The 22751-nt window shown below is 38.4% G+C and overlaps 1 long non-coding RNA gene across 13 annotated transcripts in view; it reads right to left on the bottom strand.

The window, feature by feature from the left end:
* Positions 1 to 10295: 10295 nt before the first annotated feature.
* Positions 10296 to 22751, bottom strand: part of LOC135299423 (uncharacterized) — a 53197-nt gene continuing 40741 nt past the window's right edge. For 11 of the 13 annotated variants that reach the window (XR_010361412.1, XR_010361408.1, XR_010361409.1 and 8 more), the window contains one exon: positions 10296 to 17997. This is a non-coding gene — a long non-coding RNA (uncharacterized LOC135299423). The remainder of the gene's footprint in view (positions 17998 to 22751) is intronic. The other 2 variants (XR_010361416.1, XR_010361419.1) reach the window with 2 other exon arrangements.

Genomic DNA, 22751 nt, shown 5'->3' with positions numbered 1-22751 from the left:
AATTTAAAAACTCATTGCCAGCACATCTCTGTGGCTGTAAATATCTCATACTTCAATATTTAAGGCTATGTTGACCAACAGAGACCAAATCCAGACCTTTTGGAAACAAGGGTCAGAAGGCATTATTCCACCTCTACCTACATCACATTTCTCCAATGTATCCATTACTTGCTATCACCTGAGACTACATGTATCACTGACGACTTGAATGACACCTTCTGTTGGTGCTCACTGCAAATTGTGTTAATAGGAAATAAATTAAAGCCATTAGAACTGCTGTTTTCATAGCTGACTTTAATTCAAAGCTGCTTTGAATCAAAACATAATCAAACTTTTAGCCTTGAGGCTTCACAATCAAGTTAGGCTGATCAAAGGGAGAAGTTTTGTGTAATGTTCAGTCTAATATAATTGAGGACCTAACGCTGGTGGTTCTGCTCTCCTTCTGTTATCCTTCTTCATATGATCCTGCCCTTCTTAAATCTTTTTGTCTGTTTGTTTGACTGAACTTTCTGATGTAGCTTGTTTTGCAGTTCCTTACATGTTATATCTGATAATAGCCAGGCACTGGAAAAAACTGTGGGTAGGAGATCAATTTTGAACAGGATTATGCTTAGTGAAAATGCACCCTAAGATCAATTTTTCTTATACCTCTTTGCATGTTCCGTTTCCATTTTTTGACAATGTGCTGGTTTGGCTGGGGTAGAGTTAATTTTCTTCACAGTGGCTGGTATGTGGCTGTGTATTAGACATGAGCAGAACACAGGGTTGATAATGTAGAGATGTTTTTATTATTGCTGAGCAGGGTTTACACAGAGCCAAGGCCTTTTCTGCATTTTTTACTGCTGTGCTGACGAAGAAATTTGGGGTGCATGAGAAGTTGGGAGGAGACAAAGCCGGGAGAGGAAACCCAAACTGACCCAAGGGATAGTCCAAACCACGTGACATCAGGCTCAGTGTATAAAGTGGGGGGAAGAAGGAGGAAGAGTGGGGCAGTTGGAATGATGGTGTTTGTCTTCCCAAGTTACCATTACATGTGAACGTGTCCTGCTCTCCTGGAGATGGCTGACCACCTGCCTGCCTATGGAAAGCAGTGAATTAATTTCTTGTTTGACTTTGTGCGCACTGCTTTTACTTTCCCCGTTAAACTGTCTTTATCTCAACCCATGAGTTTTCTGGCTTTTTCCCTTCTGATTTCCTCCTTCATCCTGCTGGTGTGGGACTCAGCAAGCAACTGCATGGGGCTTGGTTGCTGCTTGATATTAAATCATGACAGACAGCCAGAGTGGTTATATAGCTCAGCAGTTGTTTGGGTTTTTTATATATATGATTCATGCCATAGATCAAAATAAGTAAAGTTAATGCAAGAAAATAGCAAGGAAGCCCTGGTGAGAAGGTGAGGGTAATTATGGACAGAATTACCCTTTCTAATAGCTGCCTGATTTAGCTTGATTTAAGCTGACTGTGGAGCTATCGAAAGAAGCCAAATTCAGGTTCCTCTAATGAGCATATTTCATACAACCTCTCAAAACAAAGTGAAATAGGTCAAATAGTAATCACAGTCTTGTATTGAAAAAGGTTTTCTGTCCTAGAGAGTTCAATACTCGCTCTGTTCCTGATCTGAGAGCCTTAGATGACTTGAGGCTGTATGCAGAATAAACAACATAGTGAATTGTACCCTGAAATAAAAATGTAACTGCTGCAGGGCAGAGAGCAATCATTAAATGTGTTCCTCACAATGACTCAGTTGACTCCAAAGATGAATTACTCCTGTTAGCAGTAGATTAAGTTTTCTTGCCAGGTGTTTCTCTAACATAGTAGGATAACCAGTTTCAGTACAGTTTGGACTGCATGGGTATATGTCCCTGCTTTCAGTTCAATCTCAGAGAATGCTCAAGCTGTACAGGGAAATAAGATAGTGAGAGAGAAAAGGCATATTTACCATTCGGAAGGCTAAAGATGTCTTACAAAACTGTGACAGTAAAATGTATTGACAGAGGTCAGTTAAATTTACTCTGTAAAAAATACATCACCAACAAAGTTGTGCAGATTCTGTCTTTGGTCCTCACTATCATTTCTGTTCTGTAGGGAAGTCAAATATTGGGAAATCCCATACCTGCCTTGCTAGGGTGAAATGGCTCTGCTTTTTATACTCTTTTAGCCAAGACACCAAAATTACTTCGCATATTGATGACAATACAAACTTAGATGTTGCTGCTTTCTTGTTTTACTACTGAAACCAAACCCAACACAAACCAAAATACCAAGCAAAACAAAAATAAGAAAGAGGGAGGAAAATTGCAAAATAATTTGCTAATGGAACTCTTGGACAGGAAGAATAAAACGTGAGTCTTTGTAATTCTGAAAATTCAAAGGAGTAAATTTACCATATCATCCTAGCCAGCTCAATAGAGAAATTACCAAACCCCAAAGTATTTTTTGTAATATTTACTGATGAAGCAACTAAAATGTTTTAATGAACTTTGTTGAATACTATAAGAAATTTCTCAGATTGCATTGAAACCTAATGGCCTAATAAATAAAGATGTCTATAAAATCTAAGAGTGAAAAAATTGCTTAAGCAGGACTTCAGTAGACAAGGCAGGGTATCATTCAGACATGAATTGATGTAAGTGTTGCTTTCAAAATATTTTTACTCTTTTAGTAGCCTTATTATTCCTTGTTAATAGATATTTAAAATCTGCATTTCTGAAGAATCACATCAGGCTTCTATTAATTGTTATGTCCTCAACCAGTTAGGTGTAGCCAGGATAACCTAGGGAAAATATGATCATCAACATGGATTCTTTAGAGTTCATTTTCACTGCTGCTGCTCAATGACTACTTGGAAACAGATGCAGGTGTTCATTATTTTTTTCTCAGCTATCCAACAGTATTAATGCCCACACTCATGCAAAACAGGACCTTTTGTTCCTACTTATCAGTTTGCTGAAGGGTTAGATACCATCTGACTTAAAAATATACATTCACACTATGTTAATAAAGTTGTGGCCACATTAATAGTCATCTCATCTTTCTCCCTCTCTTTTCTGCATATATACATATCTATAAATGTGTGTGTGTATGTGTGTATTACATGTGCCTATAAAAACACGTACAAACCTCTACATTTTGTGTTTTATATACACTCATATCCTTATAATATAAACACATTTATTTAAATTAAATATTTTGATGATGCAGACCTAACATATATACAAACATAACACAGATTTATAATTGTAAGACACCAATGTGATTTGTATTTATAAATGAAAGTTTACTAAAACCATCTTTCAATGCATATTTTAATCAAAAGGTTCTTTCCCATGTAGTATAGACAGATGAGTTACTTAATAATTCAGTGGACCCATAATAAATAGCTTCAAATCCCACACTGTGGTAAAGTTTCATTAATTTGTTTCTGCTTATACCGAACTCAAGCACCTGAAGTTCTTGTGACATAATGGCACTCTGACAGGGAAGGGACAGCACAGGAAGAAAAGGAAATTACACGATTATTTTTAGGAAATTTCATCATTCCCACTGGAACTGAGTCACATTATAATTGTACTCCTATTCACATAACAATGTAATTCATTTTTCAGCACATTAATAATATGAAAGTATCAATAACTCTCATAGTAACAGGTTAAAATTAATTGCATTTATTGTCAAATGAAAATTGTATGAACTTTCAGCAGATACACTATTTCTTTGATGCTTCATGCCTATTACACTCATCATATTGTGTTACACACAGTACCATAACACAATGTGACTCTTCAAACTGGGTATGCCTCACATTTGAAATACTGACTTGGGGAATAATACAGGGTGACATGGATGGAATAAAGGATTTTGATTCTGTTTGATTTTGAACTGCTTTACATTTTTAGATAGAACTCAAATACTAAAGATAAAACTATATTTACTTGTCACCACTGACTTGAAAGTTTTAAAGAAATCTCTGCACACCTTAACTATCAATTGAATGTGAAGAAAATGATTAATTGCAATTTGAATGTCTCAATTCAGTGGATAATTGGTGCTAGTAATGATGGTGAGAGCCAGGGGCCAGGAACCTGAGTCTACAAAGCATTTTCATACTGTAGGCATTCTCTCATGGTGGTTTCTTTAGGAATCTTTTACAGGAGCTGATAAAGCACCAGATGCCTGAGATGTTGAAATATCATACTGAGAAGATTTGTATAGTCCTCAGACAGACATTTTGAATTGTAAAGTCTTGTATCAATATCTGTTACTGCCACCTACTACCATCTTAATTCCACAGCATTTTATAACACTTATGTGAAGCAGTAGAAAATAACTTTGACATTTGTATGTTGACAGCTGTGATCAAATTGTTTTCTTGTATGATCAGATGGACACACAGAAGGGAGGAAACACACAGAAACAGTATAAAACATACTTGAAAGCTATAATTGAACTTAAGTATACACAGTCTCTGAAAGAGTCTTTCTTTATTGTGCCATGTCAGATGTTAAATACATTATAACTTCAGTTAAAACTGAGACCATATTACATTACTTTTGTTTTATTTCTGTATCCTTTTTTCCCTCTGTATATAGTCATTGAATAAAATTGTTTATAAAACACTGTTGTCTGATGGACTTGGGAGGAATGATCAACACACCTAGTAATTTCCCTTTGCTGGGTCTGAGAACATGATTGAATTTTCTTAGTCTCTAAATATTGAACATTGATTTGTTTTCTCTCTTATTTTCCAGTAAATTCAAGTTTAATACATAATCTCTGACACTGGACTTCTACACAGTTTCCATAGTCTATAGCTGCACTTCAGATAGATGGAACTGTCACTAGCTGGAGTTTTGAGTACAAATTTTTTTTAAAAAAAATGTATTTCATACATGTTGGTTTTGGTTTTGGTTTGAAAAGGAAGGTAAAAATTCTAGTAATGGATAGTAGATTCAGGTCCTACAGAAAAATGTGTAAGGAATGAAATCATCACAAAGAATACATCTTTTAAATGTTATATACATGAAGCAATCGGCATGGCCAAATTGTATAAATGCATAACATCAGAAATAGATCTATCAAACGTCATCTTTGAAAATTTAGGAAGTAGGCTGGGTAATTCATAGAATTTGTTTTTATAACTCTCTTAAGTAAGTGCTATATATGAGATCAGAGAAATACTTCAATAAATCCTTTAGTACCTTGAGGAAAGTTGCATGCAGCAAGAGTTCATAAGCAAGAAATCATGTTAAATTAACTTGCTATGAAAGAAAATTCAACAGTTTTCTACAGAAGGTAGGTTTAATGCATTGAGCATAATAGGCACTGTTTACTTCTTCTGACTTCAGTAAAAATCAAACCTATAGAATCAAGGGTGAATTTGAAATATTTTTCAAGAAATAATAAGAAATGCAGTATCTATAGCAATGTGTAGAATGAGAGCTTGAAAAAAATAAATAATGGCATTATTTTTCATTATGAATAATCTCTGATCAGACTGTTTTTACTTGTCACAGTAGTGTTACTAATGATGTACATATCCCAGTGTTGTCCAAATCTCAATGAGCAACTTCATGAACATACCAGCAGAAGGCAACAAAAATAGAGCTCGGTAAATTATATAAAAGGTAAAGTATCTTTCCTTTTGAGAAACATAACTTTACATATCATCATCCAGATGTTGTACATAACATTTTTTTTTTTATTTTTGCCACCCTGGAGGGAACAGATTTTGTTCTCTGTAATACCAGATTTCAACAGGTAAAGACGTGAAATGGCACTTTCACTCCAGGTTATTTATGACTAAATTTTTTGCCTGATAGAAAGGAAGGAGAAAATTATAATATGGTAATTGATTGGAGAATTTCAGGCACTAGAGTTCTGGGAAAAATCATGAAAAGAGTTAAACACACATCATCTTCACCAAATAAAGTTTACAAGGACTTATAATGACAGGTCTATGAATATTTAAGGGAGCAATGTTAAACAGGGCCATATAAAAAAGAGAAGGAGAAGGCTTATTGAAAATTACCTATCAAATCAATAAAATAATGAAATAATTTAATATGATTGTAAATGTAATATGAAGGTGTATTCTGTGCTGGCAGAAATTTGGAATAATGACAAATTCTATCTTCCTGATTTTAGATTTTTTGATTCTCTGAACCTTTATAGGCTAAGACGATTGGGTAATATATCTTCTATCTGAGACTACTTGAAAGATTAGAGTGGGAGTACTGGAAATTGCTCACAGAGTCTGAAAACTCACTGGTATTGGTAGTGGTTAGTAGCAGTTATGGCTCATGAAGTTTATTTCATGCATTCATTTACATATTTACATTATTATTCTTAGATGTATAATAGTTGTGTCTATAGTCACTATAATCAAAAATATATGCACAAAGTAGAAGCTGGGAAGTATTTTTACTTCATCTATAAAATTCCAAATAATTTTTGGAGATTGAAGATCTATGCCTCTGTTTCACTTAGAATACCTTTGGGATTTTAAGAGTTGAATACTAACTCTTTCTGATTGCAGTTTATCTTACTGAATAGTAGAAATCAAGGGGTCAACCATGTGTCCAGTCATCCATCATTTTACCAGATACGTTATGAAGAGCAGGTTATACTTGTTGTCTTGCAGGTATCCTTATCACAGAATTTATCAGAGATGAGCTAAAAACCTAAAACAGTAGTAACAGTATCACAAGGTCAGTCAACAGCAATGTGAAAAATAGCGTTTGTTCTTTGCTTCATAATTTCCACTGCTTTCAGATACCTCTATATTGTTCAACATACACTTACCTCCTTACAAAGAAGGACAGAGTTTTTCATCTGGAAAGAAACAAATTGCCTCCTGAGTCTGTTCAAAGAATTTGTGCATCTTCTAGTGATGCAATGTAATAAATAAATATACAAACCTGTATGGCATATCAATGGGAAGTAGTGTGTTTGAAATTAAAGCAGTCAAGGACCATCAGCTAGCAGGATAATCTATGCAAACATTCCATTCTGTATTGAGAAGGCACTCACAGCAACATAATGTGCTTCATTACAGGCAAGAAGCAATATCACTGTCCATTGGTGCTAAGATTTCAAAGTGACAAAGTACCACATCAGAAGAAAACTGATGTGAATATGAACACTTCGCTGATCATAAGACTGCAGATGAGTTTTAGTGTCCCTGGCTTCATCAGTGACAGACTTATTAGCTATGGCTGAGAGGCTGACACCTGAATACAGAGCTGATCTTCAGCCATAAGCTTAAATTGCTCTAGGTGTCTGCTGACTAATCAGTACTCAGCAGCAGTTCTGCCAGGGTCATCATCTGCTCAGATTCACTTCTGTAATTGGTGGTGGTCACATCATTAACACAGCCCAGCCAACACCCAACCAAGGGTAAATCATGCAACATTTTGCATGGCTGAAGCAGATGTAAGATAGCAAAATTCCAGTCCCACAGCAGCAGTTCACACCGCTCGCTGGAGTGATTCTTGGTGTCACTCATTGCACATCCCTTTCTCTCTCTAAAAGTTAGTCAACTGGCTCAAATTAGCCTATCTACTCTTCCCCTTGAATCATCAGAGAAAATTGCTTCTCAGAAATATTTAATCAACAATAATGTAAGGGTGTATGAAAAAATGAGTTGCCCCTTGGGAGATGCTTCTCTCTTTCTGTTGCCTAAAGAGCAATAAAGACTAGATAACATAGAGCTGAGGCTATTCACCAACCTTTTAGAAGTCTGTGTTACTTGAGATATGACTGTAAGGCCAAGAGCAACAGCATCAATATAAAACTGAACTAATAAAACTGGTAGGCTCTAATGTCTCCTGGGTTAGCAAGGACCTGTCTGCAGTGCTTTGTCACTGGATATCTGTCAGGTCTAATGGAATGATGTGGCTGTGCACCTTTTACAGGTTAAAGATCCCACCATTTCTGATGCAATGCTATTCATCAGGCACTCCTTGCAGTTTGCATTGTACACTATGAAGCTGTACAATACACTGCTTTTTAGGCAACAAATTCTGTGCTATAAGTGACTGTGACACAGTTTGATTTTATTTTCCTATCCAAAGTTAAATTTATGTACCTATTTAGACTCTTCTATACTGCTAACACATGTGACTGGAATGTGTTAACTAGAGATAATAAAACAGGGATGGAAAGATCTATGTAGAAATATTTAATCATGTTTCCCTGTATCTGATGCTGTACTTGAGTCAAGTCATTGGGTCAAGTCCATAACTGCTATTAATCCAAACATTTGATTTTTCCTTAACTGCACAAACAAAGAGTTTTGTCTGCTGCACAATGCTGAGGAAAGATCTTTGCATGTTGGTTATGGTCCTGGAGGCTTTATGAGTAACAGCATGGGAATAGGAAGCATTTATACTACTGCTTAAGGTCTGTCTGCCCAACTGGTAAAGGAAGACAGAAGGATACTGATATTCCCTGAATACAATGCCAGTCATTCTCTTTTCTCAACCAAGATGATGTAATCCATGTGATTAAAAGGAAATTTCTGCAAAAATAAATCCTTGTTTCAATTAAGAAAAAATAAAAGTGGAGGTGAACAAGTAATATAACTAGCAGAATGCAGGAAAGCAGTATGGGAATTGATGACATGATATATATAGCTAAGTAGGCCAGTGTAGATATTGAAATAATAATTAAAAAAAAAAAAGTTATAGCCCCACTTCTTAGGAAAACACAGGTAATTCTTCAAAGCACTGGCAACATGTTGTAACGGAAAAGAGAGATTTGCATTTTCAGCATAGTGTTAGGGTTGGAAGAATTTGCTGCAGCCAGCTACATCATTTCTTCTGTTTTCTGCAGCCTTAGAATATAGCAAAGACCCAAATATGCCCTACTGTGATCAGGGTCTAAGTGCTGCAAAATTGACCTTTTGTCATGCTAAATGTGAAGTGTGAAAGACTCTAATGTGTAACATGGAGAAAGACTAATTTAGAAATTTCCATGGCTACAGGAAAAAAAACCAAAACCAGACTCAGAGCCAACCATAAACTCTGCAGAAGAATACAGAGTGACATGCTGCAGAATGGCAAATACCATATTGAGCATGTACAGTATAATGAGAGGAATTAGGTCAGGAGAAGGGGGGCAGGTAATTAATTTTTTATCTCAGTGCAGAATTGGTGAAACTGTATTTGAGTGCTTTACACTGTTTTGGGCTCTATAATACAAAAAAGATTTTGCTGAATTGGAAAGACTCCAAAAAAGGATAACAAAAATGATAAAAAAATGTTTATTAAGAAAAGAGAATTTGCAAAGCCTGGGGAAAGTAGGACTAAGGCACAACATGAAAGCTAATTCTAAATACCTGCAGGGGATTAACAGAAAAAAAAAAGACTGAGGGTAGAGTAGGGAAAGAAAAAGTATTTCAGTAATCAGTTCAGGTACAAGAAAATAATTACCTCAAAATAACTTTGGAAAAGAGAAAATAAAAGGTGTCTGTGTGCAGCTTGCAGTCAGTCTCACACGAGTCAGTTCATTGACTTTCCAATAGGGAAACCTGAAGAACCAGTTATTTGTCAGTGGGAAAGAAGTACTTGTCAGTGTGAATTAGGGCACAGTCTTTTTTTCTGTTTCTGGAATTCTGACTATAGGCTGAAAGAGTTTTCCTTCCTTCCTTCCTTCCTTCCTTCCTTCCTTCCTTCCTTCCTTCCTTCCTTCCTTCCTTCCTTCCTTCCTTCCTTCCTTCCTTCCTTCCTTCCTTCCTTCCTTCCTTCCTTCCTTCCTTCCTTCCTTCCTTCCTTCCTTCCTTCCTTCCTTCCTTCCTTCCTTCCTTCCTTCCTTCCTTCCTTCCTTCCTTCCTTCCTTCCTTCCTTCCTTCCTTCCTTCCTTCCTTCCTTCCTTCCTTCCTTCCTTCCTTCCTTCCTTCCTTCCTTCCTTCCTTCCTTCCTTCCTTCCTTCCTTCCTTCCTTCCTTCCTTCCTTCCTTCCTTCCTTCCTTCCTTCCTTCCTTCCTTCCTTCCTTCCTTCCTTCCTTCCTTCCTTCCTTCCTTCCTTCCTTCCTTCCTTCCTTCCTTCCTTCCTTCCTTCCTTCCTTCCTTCCTTCCTTCCTTCCTTCCTTCCTTCCTTCCTTCCTTCCTTCCTTCCTTCCTTCCTTCCTTCCTTCCTTCCTTCCTTCCTTCCTTCCTTCCTTCCTTCCTTCCCTCCCTCCCTCCCTCCCTCCCTCCCTCCCTCCCTCCCTCCTTCCCTCCTTCCTTCCTTTTCCCTTTTTTTCTTCATAAGAAACATGCAACTCATAACACTGAAGTTTCAATCAAACCTTTATTGAAAAACAAGACATCTGTGCAGACAAATAAAATATGAATAAAAGTGTCTGGAACTCTACAGCTAATTTGTTCACATGTATTTGATCAGGAAGACAAGAGTTGATTACTTGCATTAATCCCAAGTGGTTTTCCCAAGTTTTCCCAAATTCAGAACGGTATTTGAGTATCAAACCAAACAATAGTAATTTCTTTTCCAGTATTTAAAATGAAATAAAATTTTAAAAAGCAGCTAAGTTAAAGTAGAAACATGACTAGGTCTGTATACTTAGGCTTAGCAACTTATTGAGTTTTCATATGCCAGGTATATTATATACATATGGCTAAAGGATCTGTTAGGGAAAGAAAAAAAAATTAAAAATTATAGGTGTTTTTTTAGTTAGACCCTGAATGCATATACTGCAAGTGCCCAAATGTAAAATTGTGAGAAGAAATATTCTTTTCTTCCCCTCATACTTTTAAATTATAATTTCATTCTCTGCAATGGAAATGTATGACACTTGTGGAAATGTATGGCTCAAAAAATGTCAAAGTAAGCCGAATCTTCATGAAGCTCTAAGAATTTCTGAAATTCCCTATCATTGTACTAATGGGCATCTAAAACTAGATGAGCAGAATTTGACTGATGCACAGTTCATTTCCTTCATGTTAGATGTTATGGGGCTATGTTTTGGATTTTTTGTTTTGATAACAAAGGGATATTTTAACAGGTGCTGAGCAGCACTGACACAATCAGGGCCTTCTGTTCTCACCGCACCCACCAGTGAGGAGGCTGGGGGTGCACAGTGAGCTGGGAGGGGACACAGCCAGCACAGCTGACCCCAGGTGACCCAGGGGACATTCCATACCCTGTGGCATCATGCTCAGCACACACAGCTTGGGGAGATGGAGGAAATGGGGATGTTTGGAGTGATGGTGTTTGTCTTCTGTTTGGCATGATGGAGCCCTGCTTTACCAGATATGGCTGAACATCTCCCTGCCCATGGGAAGGGGTGAATAAATTAATTGTTTTACTTTGCTCTTGCACAAGGCTTTTGCTTTTCCTTTTAAATTGCCTTTATCTCAGCCCATGCATTTCCTCACTTTTACTTTTCTGATTCTCTCCCCCTTCCCACCAGGGGAGTGAGCAAGCAGCTGTCTAGGGCTTAGCTGCTGGCTGGTGTTGAACCACAATACTGAAAAACCATCTCACTAGCTGCTGTATTTCAAGCTGCACTTGATATTTAACAAAATAGACCAAAAGAAAATATTTGCGTACATTAATAAGAGAACAGGAGGTTTTACATCATAATGGTGGGCTCTTTGGTCTGGGCTATTTGTCTGTCTCCCTGTGTTGCAATTTGCATTTATTTTAAAGTGGTTTTCTTTTGTTAGTTTTTTGTCTTTTTTTTTTTTTAATTTAAAGAATAGTAAAGGACTGTGATGAATCATGTTTTCAAGGATGGACACCTGAAATTACAATACATAACTTCTAATTTATATAAAAACACATACAGATTGAAACACAAAGCTGTATAATGGAAAGATATTGAACACATGAAATCAGAAAGTGCAAATTACACTCCCATGAGTAAAAATATTTTAGAAGCCGGCCTCTGTTTTCCTAAGTAGTGAAAGAATTTTAGTTGAATGATATTTCTGGAATATAATGGGAACTGTGTGTCTTAATTCCCAGACACTACTACAAAATCTTGAGGGCTAATTACCAATTTCAGTCTTCTGCTTTACATGTTTAATTATATACAGTAGTTACATGAATGCATTGCAATCTGAAAAATAGTGAGAGAAACACACTTTTAGTTTCTGGAAATATGCTGTTGGCACTAAGCAGATAGTGCTTATAACAATAAAATGAAATATACATTCCTGTTTTGAATTTAGCCATATTTATTTGGGATGAAAGAATTCATGTGAAATTTTGTGAAAAGGATGAAAGAACTCCCTGCTCTGGAGTGTACATTTAAATTTCACATGACACTACCTCCAGCTAATTGTTAAACTGGGTCAGAGAATTCTGATCCATTATGTTAACTCTTCATTGAGAATTTAATACCTTCTTGAGTCACACACCTAACCTCAGTTCAGCAGTGAATGTACCAATTAATTTGACTTATTCCAACTAATTGACAACAATTTTGCAGTAAAATTATTTGTGGTCAATAAGGTCTGTTCCTGGATCTCACTGTATGTATATCTCTCCTTAGTGATAGAGGAAAAAAAATAATTTTGTACATTTCTAAAGTCTATTTCTCAGGAAGAACAATCAAATATAATTTCTTAGGTGTCCTAGCAGTTATAGAAAATTGTCTATGTTAAATGAGTTCAGTGGCTTTAAGCCAGCAAGTACATCTGGATAAACCTTTGCTGTGCTAGTAAAAGACTGCCACAGCACAGATACAAATATCTGTTCACCTAGAAAAGCCCACAGAAGTGCATGCTCTGTGCTGCAGTTGTTCTGTTGCTTTCATTTATCATTTCAAGCTGTGTTATTTTGATGGCTTTTCAGTTGCAGGAGTACCAGTGCTGATGCAGAGATAATGAAATACTGAAAGCATCAAACAACAGGGATGTCTGTAACTGGTAATGGGCATCCTTCCTCAGTTTATTAACTCCAGCTGTGCTGTTTGACAGTTTCTGTGAAGGGATACAGTGCAGTGTGAGAATACTGAATGGAGAATGAAGAAGCTACTGTCAGGAATTAAACTATATCACACAAGCTCTATGAGTAGAATTTCAGAAGGTAAAATGGATCATCATCTTTCAAAATGACGATCTCCATCTTCATCAGATCATAAAGTGACCAATATAGAGAGCTTCAGTTCAAGTTTCAGCATACAGCACTTTTACCACAGTGCAGTTATTTTCTGATCTGAAATACATTCCCAACACTTTGCATATTTACTAAAGAAGGTAGTATCTAGTCTTTTATAATAGTAAGATTAGGTTGGACTTAAAATTATACAATTCACTGCTTCTGAGAACAAACTAGTTGGGACTCATCATTACCAAAACCTTGCCCAGAATAACATGTGGATATTGTTACATAGAGCACTGGGCACTGAGGGCTGTTAAAGAGGAAATAAAAGCAGCCTAATATTGCACATCTTCTTGCTTCTAATTGGTGGTTATCCTTGGTTTTTAAGGGTTTTAAGTGTCTGAAGCTGAATATGCCAGGAAAATGGAAAAAGCTGTGAAATTTTTTGATAATGTACACTAAGTAGAAATATTCCACAGTATGTTCTCAGAAGTGTGTTAACTTTGACATGCCACAAAGGTGTGTTTCTGTATGAGAGGTTGTGAATAAGACCTGCAAGCAATCTACAGGTATGGATGCAGAAGTACTTATCAGAAAATAGCAGGACAATTAGAGTGAAAGCATTTGCTGGGAGCTGTTGCTCAAATGTATCACCAGAAAAGAGAAGTTTTGGAGTGCAGTGGTTCTACTGAATCTGCAAGAACTGTTTGACTCAGGACACAGTGTCCACCTGGGGCCACTCACACACACTAGTGCCAACAACAGGTTGTATAACTCAGGCCACATGCAAGCCTGCAGAGTTTTCTATATGCATCTGAGACAACAAAACATTGAGTCAACTTTACAGATGTATTTCCACTACCAAGGGATAGTGTTTTGGGTTTGGATGGCAAGCTTTTGGTAACAGGGATACAGGGTTTCTCCCTCTGAGAAGCTGCCAGATGTTTTTGCCATGTCCAACAGAGTCAAAGCTGCTGGCTCCAAAACAGACCTGCCACGGGCCAAGGCTGAGCCCATCAGTGCTGGCAGTGGTGTCTCTGGGATAACGTGTATAGGAGGGGAGAAAAAGCTGCCAGGAGAGAGAAATGAGAAAAACTGTGAGAGAAAGAGCTCTGCAGACACCAAAGTGAGTGAAAAAGGGGGGCAGGAGGTGGCCTAGGCACCAGAGCAGAGATTCCCCAGCACCCCATGGTGAAGACTGTGGTGAAGCTGCTGTGCTCCTGCAGCCCATGGAAGCCCATGGGTGTACAGAGATCCAGCCATGGGTGTACAGAGATGCAGCCACCTGCAGCCTGTGTAGGACTCCTGCCAGAGCACGAGGATGCCTAAAGGAAGCTGTTACGCTGTGGGAAGCCCATGCTGGAGCAGGCTTCTGGCAGGACCTGTGTACCAATGCAGGGTGAAGCCCATACTGGATCAGGTTTTCTGGCAGCACTTGTGACCCTCTGGGGGCCTCAGGCTGCAGCAGCCTGTTCCAGAAGTGCTGCACCCTGTGGGAGGGATGCACACTGGAGCAGTTTGTGGAGAATTCTAGCCAGTGAACATTGGAGAGGTTCATGGAGAATCATTTCCCATGGGAGCATCCCCTTGCTGGACCTAGGAAGGAGTGTGAGGAGGAGGAAGTGACGGAGACAATTTTGATGAACTGACTGCAATCCCCATTTCCACATGTGCAGCTGGGGGAGGAGGTAAAAAACATCAGGAGTGAAGTTGTGCCTAGGATGAAAGCAGACCTGATGGCAAACTGGTTTTAAGAATTGGTTTTTACTTCTCATTTTTCTACTCTGATTTGATTAGTAATATATTAAATATATGTTTATAATCTTATTTTCCCATGATAGGAATGAGTGAGCGATATTTCCCTGTCCTTATCTTGACCCACAAGCTTTTTATCACATTTTCTCTTCTTTGTCCAGATGAAGAGGAGTTCAATCATACATTGGCAAATCAGTATGACTTCCCTTCTTGGTAAAGAACTGACTTTCTGTCACTGCAGCTGCATTCATATGAGTTTGTGTGACAAAGTAATTGAATGAACCATTGCAATATTTATCTGCTGTTAATAATAAAATCTTAATAAAGAAATAATTAATTACACTGGTTTGGGCTGGGATAGAGTTGATTTTCTTTACAGTGTCTGGCCTGGGGCTGTATTTCAGATTTGTGCTGAACAGAGGGCTCAGAATACAGAAATGTTTTGGTATTGCTGAGCAGGTCTTACACAGAGACGAGGCCTCCTGCTTTTTGTGCTGCCACACTGGCTAAGGGACTGGGAGGGCACAGGAGGCTGGGAGGAGACACAGCCAGGACAGGCAATGCAAACTGACCCCAGGGATGTTCCAGACATGTGACATCATGCTCAGTGTATAAAGTGGGGGGAAGAAGGAGGAAGGGAGGGGCATTTGGAGACGTGGCATTGGTCATGATTCAAGTCACTGCTATGGGAGAAGGAGGCCTGCTCTCCTAGGGATAGTTGAACACCTGCCTGCTTGTGGGGAGAACTGCATGAATTTCTTGCTTTGCTTTTCTTTGCTTTCCTTGTGTGCACAACTTTTGCATTCCCTATTAAACTCTCTCATCTGAACTCATGAATTTTCCAGCTTTTACCTTTCCAATTCTCTCCTTGATCCTCCTGCTAGGGGAGTGAGCAAGCAGCTCTGTGGGTTGTTGGATGGAGTTAAATCACAAAATTAATAAAAAGTGTTCTAACAAATTGTGATCTGTGTCTCTCCTGAGTCACTTACCTACCACACAGCTTTACACAATTGAAGTCCTGCAGTAAGCAGCCAGTGCAGGTGTTTGAAGGACCACCAGTTCTGGTGGGTACAGCTAAAACACACAGAACCCTTCAAGAAGTAGGCTGATATTTATATGTAATGTAAAGGCTCAAATCAACTCATAGATATTCTGTTTTTAACAAAGTATGCCATGTGCCTGCTGTCTTCATGGGAAATTGGTGGCTGTGATGAGGTCAAGGGGAAGGAATGCAAGCTACTGTGAATGAGTGAATGAATGAGGAAATTAATGTATCTTCTTGGGTTTTTTTTTTTTTTAAAGTTCATTATTTGTATAAACTGTTACAATAACACCAAAAGCAGTAAGTTTACAGTGTTGCTGCTGTTAACTCTCTTACCAAAAAGTGCTTTGATTTTAAGGTCAATGTAATTAATAGGCTGGAGTCTGTGCAGTTGTCAAAGTAGGAGGTTGCTCTCACTCACACCCTGGGGTTTTCTGTCACCAGCTCTCCCTGCCAGCAACTTTGTGGACTGACATTTCATTTTTAAACCAGAGGCTTGAAATTTTTTGCTATTACTGTAACTTGTCAAAAAACCAAGGAGGTGTCCAGAGCCTGGTTATAAACCTAAGCAGTGAGTACAGGTGAAGGTTACAAGAGATGAAATCATGTTCAGAAAAGCATTCAAAAGGCATTGCCAAACCTGTTTGCAAGGTGTAAAAAACCACAGATTAGTAAAACATGCACTTTGGCTATGCCATAGCTGAAATGGAGGTTGAAAATAGGGCCTGTTGGCAGGTTTTAGATAACTTTCAATTACAGGCTTAGGAGTGCCCCTGTAAAGTGGTGCGAGTGTGTATGAATATGTCAAATCCTGGCATTTTTATGTAACTAAATAAGAAAAATATGTGGGGGGTACTGGATATAGACAGAGAGAGAATGGCAGAAGCATCAGTGTATGCTTTTATCTGTTTGGAAAGGAGTGAGTGTAGCAGCATGCCAACTCCAAGACCCCAGGACACAGCAGCCCTGCCTATTCTTGGATGGTGACTGCTGCTGAATTGGATACATTAGCTGCCAGGATCATTCTAGCTCAACCCACAGACTGTGTTTTCTTGGAAGTGTCACACAGGGTCAGTATGTTAGCAAGATATGTCTTTAATTCTTCTGTAAAGCTCATATTCTGCTGTTGAAGAAGAGAAAAAGGAAGAAAATAATATTTTTTTTCCTGATACTAAGCAAGATCACAAATTAGCGTTGATTAGCCTTTTACATCTTCCTTAATTGGCTGGAAAGATGGGGGAAGCTGTGAATCACAGTGCTGGTGAGCTGGACACAGGCGTACTGCCTAATGGCAGCTCTATATTGTTAAAAGAATCCTAGTGGCTAATCTCAATACTCCATTCCAATACTGGGTCTGGTATTTGGGAAAGGTATTACAAAAAAATAATCCACTTCCCTGTAGCGTTCGTAACATCTGGCAGTAAGCTGTTTGTAAATGCCCCAAAAATGTGGTAACTGTGTGAAAAAGAGAATCATATAAGTGAGCACATAAGAACACACTCATTTTTGTGTTCCTTCCTCATAAATTGTTATAATACTTGTTCTAGATTTCAGTAAAAGGAGGACTAGCAAAAGACTAGGCATCAGACTATATTTTAAAGGAAACTTAATACTAAAATAAATGTTTAGAAAATCACTGAGTAATAAAATATAACGTTCGGTATGATTTAGTTCAAGTTTGGCAGGTGTACACATCTGTTGTTTACACCATAACTGGCTTGTATCACAAAAGCCCAGTATCTAAAAGCTGAGAATTTTTCAATTTCTCCTTGTGGTCTGGGAAGCTCCAATTTTCTGACTGCTTTGCTTTGGTCTTCATAGTGTCAGAAAGTGTCAGGTTTTTTTCACTGCTGTCACTGATGCCCTGACAAGTCTGGAACCACAAAGCAGAAAGGGCAACACAGTCCCTGATGCACCACTCAGATGTATCATGAGCTGGCCTGGACAGAGACTTTATGCCATGCATTCACCTGATGCACCAGGTAGCCTTGGGTGTTTCTCCTAAGGCTGGCAGCTAAAAGGTGAGTTCAGCCTAGAGTCAATGAAAGAAAACCACCCAAGGGTAGGAGGGATACTCCAGCTGATACCTGGATCTTGGTCAAATGGTCAGCTAGTCACTTTGGTGGTTAAAAATCTGCTCAGTGTATTGAGTCTCTAGGTTCCAGGAGAAAAGAAAAGAAAAAAAAAGTCAGCGGTGGGATTTTCAAAATAACTTATACCTGGTCTACTATTGCTCTGATATGTATAGTTTGATCTTGCCCTCGACCCAATGTCTTTCTTGTACTCTGTTATTCTCTTCCTCAGTGGCTCTCCCTAGGATTTTTCCTCACATGTATATGTACTGCACATTTTTTTCTGATTTTTCTGCCATGTTTTACCTCATAAAAGTTAAATCCTTTTGATCCATATTATTACAATTCTCTGCAAAAGAAATAACAGTACCTATTTTGAAGCTGCCCACTTTGAACATAGAAAACTAAATGCCTCAGTTTGATAGAGAAGAGAAAAAAAGTTCTACAGAAATGAAATGAAAAAACTTTTCTTAACTACCCACACAATGGCTTACTCAAGCCAGTGATATCAAGTTTCTTTCTTTCATCATGTCTAAATGCCTGCACAAAGGAGAAAAAAGGAAAATAAAAAATATATTACATGCTCTTTGTCTTGATCCAAAGCCTGGAAAGACTGTTAAGGAATCTTTTGTTGTTTAAGACACTCATACATCATGCAACACATCACCTTATTCTTCAGCAGCTACTTTCCCCACTCAAAGCTAGTATTTTGACTATGAAAAATGTGTGTTTTTCTTCTTCTTGGATTCTTACTTTCAAATGGTGCAGGATGAAGACTGGCAAATATCTTTTACCATTTGTAAATACACCAAATCAATGTATATTGTTCTCGTCCTTGAGAAGTCAATATATATAACTGGGTCCTCTATAGTAGTAATTACCCACCCCGACTTTCAATGTTCTTCTAACTCTTCTGTGATAGAGCAGCTGCAACAGTCAACAAGGGAAGACAAATTGATGTCATTCATCTAGACTTCAGTAAGGCCTTTGACATAGTTACATAGGACATTCTTATCCCCAGATTGAAGACACATGGATATGAAAGGTGGACTATTCAGTGGCTGAGGAATTGGCTGTGTGGACACTGTCAGAGTTGCAGTCAATGGTTTGATGTCCAAGTGGAGACACAAGACATGTAGCGCCCCTCAGGGCTCTGTCTTGGAACTGGTGCTCTTCAATCTCTTTTTCAATGATATAGGCAGTGAGATCTAGTTCACTCCCAGCAGGTTTGAAGGTGACATGAAACTGAGTGCTGCAGTTGACACAAGAGGACAGGTTGCCATTTAGAGAGACTTGGACAAGCTTGAGAAATGGGCCAATGAGAACATAACAAATTTTAACAAGTCCAAGGGCAAAGTACTACACTGGGTCATGGTAATCCTAGATATGAGCATAGATGGAGAGAAGAACTAATTGAGAGCAGCCCTGCCAAGAAGGACTTGAGGATACTGGTGGGTGAGAGACTGGACATGAGCTGGCAATGTGGCCAGCAGGTAGAGGAAGGTAATTCTTCCTGTCTCTCTGTTCTCATAAGAACCCACCTGGAATATTGCATCCATCTCTGAGTTGCCCAACACAAGAAAGATATGGATGTGTTGGACTGAGTCCAGAGAAGTGCCATGAAGATGATCGGAGGGCTGGAGCTCCTCTTCTGTGAAGAAAACCAAAAAGTTGAAGTTGTTCAGCCCAGAGAAAAAAAGCTCTGAGGAGACTTTGGAGCAGTCTTCCAGTACCTGAAGAGGGCTTCAAGAAAGCCGGAGTGGACTTTTTGCAAGGGCATCACAGGAACAAGTGATAATGGTTTTAAGAGAGACTATTATGGTAGTGAGGCCCTGAACAGGTTTCCAAGAGAAATTGTGGATGCCCCATCCATGGAGTTCAAGGCATCCTGAGAAACCTGGTCTACTGAGTCAAGACTGCCATGGCCTTTTAGTTCCTTCACAACCCAGATCATTTTATGGTTCTTTAATTCTATGATTCATTATATAAACCTTAGCAATGGTTTTCCATGGCAAGGTTTAGGTAGCAGAGGGGCTACAGATGTGGCTACTGTGAGAATTCACCAAAAGCTTCCCCCATGTCTGAGAGAACCAGTGCCAACAGGCTCCAAGATAGATCTACTGCTGGCCAAGGTTGAGCCATCAGTGGCATTTGTACCACCTCTGGGATAAGATGACCAAAAAGGAAATGTAGTTATTTCAGAGAAGCAAGGAGTGAAAACACGAGAGATAGAGCTCTGCATACACTAAGGTCAGTGAAGAAGTGGAGGAGAAGATGTTTCAGGCATCATAGAGGGTCCCCTGCAGGCTGTGCTGAAGATTGTGGTGAGGGCAGGCTGTTCCTCTGCAGCTCAAGGTGGTTCACTGTGGAGCAGAGATCTGCCTGCAACTACATGCTCGAGTAGGTGGATGCCCAAAGAAGTCTGGGACCTCCAGGGAAACCCATGCTGGAGCAGGTTCCTAGCAGGACCTGTAGACCCATGCAGAGTAAAGCCCACACTCGAGCAGATTTTCTGGCAAGACTTGTGACCCCTGAAGACCCACACCAGAGCAGCTGGTTCCTGAAGAACTGCACCCTGAAGAATGTTGCAGCATTTTGTGAAGGACTGTAGCCTGTAGGAATGACTCACATTAAAGAAGTTTATGGAGGACTGGCTTCCCTGGAATGGACCCCATGCTGGAGCAGTGGCAGACTGTGAGGAGTCCTGCTTCTGAGGAGAAAGTAGCAGCAGAGACAGTGTCATGAGCTATGGTAACCCCCATCCCCCACCCACCTGCATCATTGTGGGGAGAAGGTAGAATTCAGGAATAAATTTAAGCCTGAGAAGAAGGGAAGGGTGAGAGCAAGGTATTTTTAAGATTTGGTTTTACTTCTCATTACTCTGCTTGGATGTGATTGATAATAAAATCAATTAATTTCCTCAAGTCAAGTCTGATTTGCCTGTGGCGAGTGATCTTTCTTTATCCTTCTCTTGATCCAAAAGCCTTTTGTTGTATTTTCTCTCCACTCTACATCTGAGGAGGGCAGTGACATAGTGGCTTTGGTGGGCACCTGACATCAGCCAATGCCAACCCACTGCAAGCTTACAGTGAATTACTTTGACTTTCAGTGCTGGGGAGACAGAAAGTATGTCAGGAACACATAGTGAAACAAACTTGCCTCAAATCAGAAGTAATCCTTAGAACAAAATCAAGCAATTTTTTTTCTTCTAAGGAGGAGATACTTTGAAAGATATGTTAGATTTTTTTTTTCCCAAAATCCCTTTTCTGATTGTACCTTAGTCCATCAGGACAGAAATTAAGAAATTATTCACAAAGAAGAATATTTGGTTTAGCAGTCCTGGAATTCATGGAGCTAATCCAGTTTGCGCCAGCTATGTCCTCATCCTGTATATATGAAGATATAAATGCAAAATCCTTTAAGTTATGTAGGATTTTGGCACATATATTTTCTGAAAGAAACTTGCTATGCTGCCAAGTAAAATATTTTTCATAATTCCTTCTATTGATGTTGATCCAGTTCTGGGTATTTAAGGTGTTTGGTCTGAACACTTCAATTCCAGCTTTGTAAAAAGGACCTTTCCAGATAGATAGTTAAGAAAATCAGGACTTTTTTTCCTGTGTTAACAGCTTAAAGTTATTTTTTTTCCATATTAGTCCAAGTTAAGCTTTTTTCCTTCTGGTCAGTTGTTCTATTTTTCAATAAATGTTCAAATTAAAAGGATGAGAATCTAATAAGCAATAATCATGAAAATATACCCAAAGGAAGATAAAATGTGTGCTGCTTTCAGGGAAAACAGACATTTTCATTTCTCTAAATAGAAGACATGAATACTGTGTTACTAACAAATACCTTTAGTCTTGTAGACAAGGGTCAGTCCTGTTTTATATACCTTTGCAATCAAAGGAGATTGGAACCGCAGCAATTGACTGTATTTTTTGCCTAAAAAGTTATATCAGTAGTTATGATCTAATTTAAACAACCTCTACTGACTGAACTGCCATCAGCAGATATACATACTTGTGTGTGTGGAAGGATTATAAGTAGTTTATATTTGGTTGAATGGTAGCTAGGTGCTGGCTGGATTAGTTAGTTTATTTATTAAATGACTTGACAAATAATAGTTGAGTTTGATGTAAACTTTCTGTTTCAAATCTGTAACCACTTTACAAAGTATGAGTATTTTCTGACAGTACTTTTCATGAAAATAACCACTGCAAATCACTGAAAGTTGTGCTGCCTCTGACTGACAGGATAGTGACTTGCCTAGACATTTATTACAAATTTAGAGAAAACTGCTTATAGACTACATTTTTGAGGAGAGAAATTCTCAATACAAAAGTAAATAGCATTTGAAGACTTTGGAAAACTATCTATCTGGAGCACAACAACAATAAAACCATTCCTTATTTCTCTAACTGGAAAATAGACAACCAAAATCAGAAAAATCTAGCCAGGTAGGGAAATCTGAGGTATTTTTTGTCTCCTCCTACTTGATACTAAAAGAAATTCCCTAATTATCACTGGTTGTATTGAAAACATTTATTTATCTTCTAATTATTTGAGTCTCTAGGCAGTATGTATATGCAAAGGATGAATAAAGAATTTAAAATACTCAATTTCTTTTTGCAAGTGCTATTAACAACTGCAAGTCTGAGCCCAATACTAATTTCTTGAAGGAATGATGTTAATGAAGAAGAAGAGATGAGACAGGCAGAATAGAAAGGACAAAGAAAAAAAGACAATAATAAAAAATATCCTAACAAAATAACACCCAAAATTAATAACAGCCAATCCCCACCCCACCAATGTGAAAAAGATAACAAAAAGAAACAA

Source organism: Passer domesticus, chromosome 4 (genome assembly GCF_036417665.1).
Source record: "Passer domesticus isolate bPasDom1 chromosome 4, bPasDom1.hap1, whole genome shotgun sequence".
In the NCBI taxonomy this organism is placed as follows: domain Eukaryota; kingdom Metazoa; phylum Chordata; class Aves; order Passeriformes; family Passeridae; genus Passer; species Passer domesticus.
The sequence above is the reverse complement of the archived record's forward strand: the minus strand, read 5'-3'. Positions and strand labels throughout refer to the sequence as shown.